The sequence below is a fragment of the Odontesthes bonariensis genome, chromosome 9 (genome assembly GCF_027942865.1).
Source record: "Odontesthes bonariensis isolate fOdoBon6 chromosome 9, fOdoBon6.hap1, whole genome shotgun sequence".
Classification (NCBI taxonomy): Eukaryota; Metazoa; Chordata; class Actinopteri; order Atheriniformes; family Atherinopsidae; genus Odontesthes; species Odontesthes bonariensis.
This window is the reverse complement of record NC_134514.1, coordinates 21,795,352-21,801,351: the sequence shown is the minus strand read 5'-3', so window position 1 is coordinate 21,801,351 and position 6,000 is coordinate 21,795,352. Positions and strand designations below refer to the sequence as shown.

Here is a 6,000-nt window from a genome sequence, read left to right as displayed (position 1 = left end):
ATTTGCACTTTAGGTAGCTGAGACTCCTCTATGATGACGATGCAGACGATCATATCCAAATGCTGAGAAGAAGGCAGCATGGACTGGTAAACGCACCATTTGCTTCTGTATCTAATAAAATTTAAGAACTTTAATATAACGTCCCATCTACTTTAATATACACACCCATCTGATACAGAAGCTTAACAGACAGAATCAGGTTTAACTGAATCGAGGTCTTCCTCTGAGATAACTGGGATTTTCTTCCCTGGAACACTGGGAGTGGCTGGTTCAACATGTAAACCAGCATCATGATTCATCTTACTTTTTAGTGCAGGGTTCTCTGCGTTCCAACATCACCAAACATGCCACGTGAATGCAAACCAAGACTCTTTCTTTTCATTTTTTTCTTTTCAGAATTTTCTTTTATGTGCCAGCACATTTTCAGTCACCTGAGTGGCAGCTTCACAGGCACCTCTTACCCAACACTCAACAACACTGGTAGCAGTCTTTAAACTCCTCAAGTACCCTCGAATCACACACAGATTCTTAACCTCAAAATGTTCTGTTGAGTCACACTAACTCAACATCTGACTGCTCAAGACTTCCTCTAACACCTAAAGCGCTGCTAGTGGCCCCCTGGTACCGACTCGTAAGCCGTCACATGCTCACTCTAACAGCAAAATGTGTCTAGATGGAATCCATACTAACTGCTGGAAAAGATTCTTTGGCCTTTGCTTGTCAAAACGGATAGTTACACAACTTCAAAATGAGCCTCGGGTCCTCCTCAAACTGGCGACAGATTCAAAAGGAGAGAAAAAAACTCTCCAGATCTCTCATCAAACTTCCGTTCTTGATGCAAGCTGCTCATCACCTCAAACATTTTCAAACCCTGTGAACCAGAAGCTGCGCTCAATATCAGCTTTGCTCAGCTTACCTGCTCTAATGACAACTTTCTGCTACAAATCTCGCTTTTTCTTTTAAATGCTTATTTTATTCATCTCCATAACAGAAGTATTTGCCGCTCACAGGTTAAAGTGACTGTAGGACAAAACCCCTTCGCAATCACTTTGACCGTACATTGTTAGCAGAAAAACAAATTATTCCATCTACAGCATCCCCCATTAACTCGTTAATTTCCTCATTTAACTGCATTTCTTCAATATTACCATCATAATCAGCTTCAAGGAAATGTATGGTGTTTCCTATGACCCAGCTTGTTCTTTTTACTCGAATCATAATAATCAAAGAAGCATCATCAGCAGAGGGCGTTGCACAGCCTCTCTTAATAACCTGCACACAGATGTCAGAATGACTGGTTCTGCAAAATCTGCTTCTCAAAAATCTGCACAGAATTTAAAACAAAATGCTTAAACAGTGAGCTCTAGAAATATTACTGTGACTAAATGTACTACTTTACCTGTTTACCATAATATATTCAAGTCGTACAATAGAGTTGGCTCATAGTGCAGCCTTTTCCCAGTGCTTAGCTCATTAACATGTTCAATCCTTTTTTTCAGATGCTCAAATGTAATTATACAATTGACTCTAAAAGCTTTTTAGTGGACAAGTGTGGGCTATTCCTTCATTATTTCTTCATCAATTTAAGCAGGTAAAAGGTCTGGAGTTGATTCCATGAGGCGCATTTGCATTTGAAAGCTGTTTGCTGGGAACGCGCAGCATGCAGTCAAAGCAGCTCTCCGTGCAAATGAAAAAGGTCACCCACAGGCTGCAAAAACAAAACAAATTCATCAGAGAGATTGCCAAACATTTGGAGTGGACAAATGGGACATTCTGATGAGATGAAATGCACTGGTGAGGTTTGCAACATAATTAGGCATGCCTGCAAATGGAGGAGAGTCGTGATGGCGGATCACGTGACCTTTTTGCATAATAACACCTCACAACATGACATGACATTATCCAAGACAGCCATAAAAAAAAATAAATGAGTGAGTGAATTTGAGTTATTTAACCTGATCAAGTAGCCGAAGACTTGCTGAAGACGAAACTAAAGACAGAAAGTCTCACAAACAAACACCTGAAGACAGCTGCAGAAAAGCACTGGCTAAGCATCACAAAGGGGGAAAAACATTCCTTCATTAAGTCCATGAATGTCAAACTTCAGGGAGTAATTGCCTAAAAGAGACTCTTGATAAAGTATTGAAAATGAACGTTAGATTCATGGTATTCACGTTCATTAGTCCTGTTACTTTGAGCCCCTGAAAAACAAGGTTACACACACAGTTAAAGAGATCTAAATCCTGAATGTTAATACCTTCAAACTGAACCTGGGATTATTCAGGTCATATTCATTATGACTATTACTTGGTTATATTTTGGTGAACAGCAAAAATAATCTGACTTTTAGCAATTATTTTCAGATCAATCTCTGCAGGCATGCAAAGTGGAGCTGGACCTGTTCTGTGTTGGTAGAAAAGGGGAAGGTGGTACACCTTTAAGCAGACATTAACATCATTTCCACTATTTCTGGACACCCGAAGGTCGGGCTAAACTTCATATAAAGGAGGATTCTTGTGTTCTAATGCAGCTCTGCAGGCAGATAAGTCCACTACAGGTGCAACTTGCTTGCACCGTTCTTGGCACTGCATGCCCTGGGCGAAGATGAAGTAAGGAAGCGTACACACATGGACGTCCAGATGCCTCTACGAGGCAGGTGGCTGCTGCTGCCCTTCCTCTTGTTTTGTCTGTTTTCAGAGCTTGTGGCACAATGTGCTCAGTGAAAATTTACATTTTATATTTGGGAAGTGGCAGGTGAGCTGGCACATCCTGGCAGGTTGGCTGACACACCTCGCCACCATGTGGATCCACCCCTGAAGCTCTTTTCTCATTTTTGACTTTATCTCCGTCTTCCAGTTTTGACCCTTCTCTCCGTTTCCATCCCCGTGTGTTATGCAACCGCTGCCATGACCTATATAGTAAAGGCCATTTTAATGTGTGTGTGTGTGTGTGCGCGTGCATTTGTTTTTACTCCCTGATAGGTTTCCTATGCATGTTTGCGAACGGTTTACTGAAGATCTCCTGTGTGCGAGTCCCTCGCAGGGCTCTCCGGTGGGTATCTCGAGGTACAGAGTGACCCTGATGTGTCAGTTCTGCTTAAAAGAATGAATAAAGTGCTGGTGGACCTCTGTGACTCACCCACTCACTCACACACCAACACAAAACTCTGTACCCCCCACACAGCTGACATTTTTCCTTAAAGCAAATCTATAGGCGTCCATTTTATGGCCGTTGCGTGACATTGTCATGAAACCTGCAGGCTTTCCAGAAGTTACTGTCAGTGTATGCACACATCAAAAGTGTTTAGCCTGGCTTGTCTTTTCACTGCTCTCATGTAGGCAAACCAGAGCTGAAGGGCATGGGTTTGTTTCTTCTTTTTAAAATTTTTATTATTTTTTTTTTTTTTTAAATCAGTAGCCAGTTCTACATGAGGAAGCACATTCAGAGATAGACAACGAACCACAACAACAACTAGCTGAATGTGTTTATTAGAGTTTCAGAGACGTAAAAATCTGTAAAATGCCAAATGAGAATAAGAGAGACAAAGGCAAAAAATGAACACACTGCCTATATGAAAAAAAAAAAAAAAAAGTATCAATAACCTCTGCAGGAGTTTTACAACAATGAATTGTAGTGATGACAGAGATACATTTGGACAGCAAATTGAGACTTAAAGAAAATAAAACCAGGAAACAATTGTAGAATTATTGACACATCGACACAGTGTTTGGGTTTTTTTTGTAACCCGGCTGTGAAATCATTAATTTTGATCCCCCATACCTGAGTGGTCCAACTTATAAATTACTTCACGTGTAAAACTGGTACCAAAATCTGAGCATTGGTGCCATAAAAGCCACCACTGTGATTCAATGTTGTAAAACAATACACTGTAAAGAAGGCCAGAGGGAACACTTCCTACATGAAGGGTCGTCATCACTACACTCACATTACCACACACTGTAAATACAGAATCTTCACAGGTGCTGTGCTTGGACATGTTTTATCTTGCATTTCACCAAAAATCACGATAGTCGTGAAAATGGAGCAAACGGGTTGGGCAGTGCGGCATCTAGCGTCCTCTGCTGTCGAAATAAATAAATCTTTACAATAAAATAAACTTACAGGTGGTTCACAGACAACACTACAAGGTAGTGAGAATTGGGCTATGCACCTAGCAAGGCAACTGTTGAGAGATTAATCATTTAAATATATACAAGTCTGAGCCCTTGCGGATAGAATGTAGAAAGGGAATGTCTAAGTTTTTTGTGCTTATAGATTCTTTTTGTTTTTAAAGGATTGTGTGCCCCAAACTGTAGAAATATAGTTTTAAAGATTCAATGTTGTGCATAATGAACAGAAAACACATGATTAATTCAAATGTGATACATTTCTAAACCAAAACTTGACAAAGACTGCTTTTCCAACTGGTTAATATGGTTGGAAAACTGACCTTGTTGAGGCACAGCTCGTTTAACCGATTCACAATAATTACCAAAAATCAAGGACCTCTCATTTTGTCTTACATTTCAAAACACTTTGCCCTTGGTCGTGACTTTCTTTCTTTAAACTCTTTAAAAAAAAAAAAAAAAAAAAAAAAAGAGAGAAAAGAACTACTGCTTTTTTTCCCCTCTTTCTTTCCTTTTAGTACAAGACAGTCCTTTCCTTCACACCCCAGCAGCCACTATTTCACACAACATTAAAATCATCCACATGGACATCGCGCACGTTGTAAAACTTCTGTAGACAAAAGCACAAATATCCAATTCCGACCGAGCTTTTGCAGAGTAATGGCAAATGTCCTGCAGAGGAAGAGATGTCGATCCATCACTTGCCGTCTTTTCAGTCCCAGTCCGGACGGACGAGGCTTCACCTCAGTCTGGATTTCATTGTTCAATGCTGAGCTGCATAATTATGCTGGCGATTCGTTGAGCAACAGTACTTAAAGTGGACAGAGAAATCAGCTACAAATGACTGTCAAACTTTCATTTGAAAAAAAAAAAAAAAAAAAAAGTTTAAGCACTCGGATTTGGTGCCTACAATAACTTGAACCTTTTTAAGTCTTTTCTTATATAAATGTGCTAAAGAAAAAGGTTTCTCGCAGCGCATCTTTAAGATGGCTGAACGCTGGGGGCACACTTGCTGCACAACAAGCTGGAAGCAGCAGGGAACTCTTCTGGGCGATTGTGGTCCATCACTGTCTCTTTTCTTTTAACACTGAAGTTCCCTTCCGCTTCTTCTGTGCATCAACTAAAATTCATCAGTGGCATGAAACCAGTGCAGGTTGTTTTACATGATCCTGTTGTCCGTTTATCTTATTTATTTTTGTCCAGGTGGGACTGTAAAGTCAAAGTCCAAATACAGTTAAGGGAGTCTGTGCTGCCTGAGAGTCTGTCGCGCTGCTCTGTACAATCACAGAATGATGAAGTCACTAGAATATTCAGAGGTCATCTGATGGGCCCAGTGATCCGTCCTTTAAAGTAAAGACATATAAACAAATCATGGATTGAACATTACATTCATCACTTACTCATCCTGTCATTCATAGACATCTGCAAATGTTTGGTATTTAGATTATTTCTAAGAAAACTAACAGGCAGCCTCTCTCCCCAGAGCCTAAATCAGTCTCACTGTATTTTCAAAGTCCCCAGGGAGGTCGAGCTTAAAATTCTCATCCAGACCATGAACGTCTCGGAGCCATGGCAACCAGATACGAGGCTGCTCATGAGAAGTGGACTCAATAAGCTGCCGTTCAAAAGAACAGATAAACACAGATGCAGCAGTACAGATAAGCAAACAGATCAGCTTTAACTGAGGTGATGCTTAAATTTTCACTCAAACGTTAAGCTACTTCTCAGACTGCAAAGATCCTAAACTATAACACATTTCAGAAACTGGGAACAGAAATTCTTTTATCGATTTAAAAAGCTTGTTTAAGGACAAGCGAGATGGACATGTGTACATGGCAACTTTCACAGCAGAAATAACTTTATTTATCGACTT

The 6,000-nt window shown here is 40.2% G+C and overlaps 1 protein-coding gene across 4 annotated transcripts in view; it reads right to left on the bottom strand.

The window, feature by feature from the left end:
• Positions 1 to 3,472: 3,472 nt before the first annotated feature.
• The window catches only part of arap1 (ArfGAP with RhoGAP domain, ankyrin repeat and PH domain 1), a 49,379-nt gene continuing 46,851 nt past the window's right edge, over positions 3,473 to 6,000 (bottom strand). For all 4 annotated transcript variants that reach the window (XM_075473619.1, XM_075473620.1, XM_075473621.1 and 1 more), the window contains one exon: positions 3,473 to 5,470. The gene's annotated coding sequence lies outside the window, so the exon portion shown is untranslated. The remainder of the gene's footprint in view (positions 5,471 to 6,000) is intronic.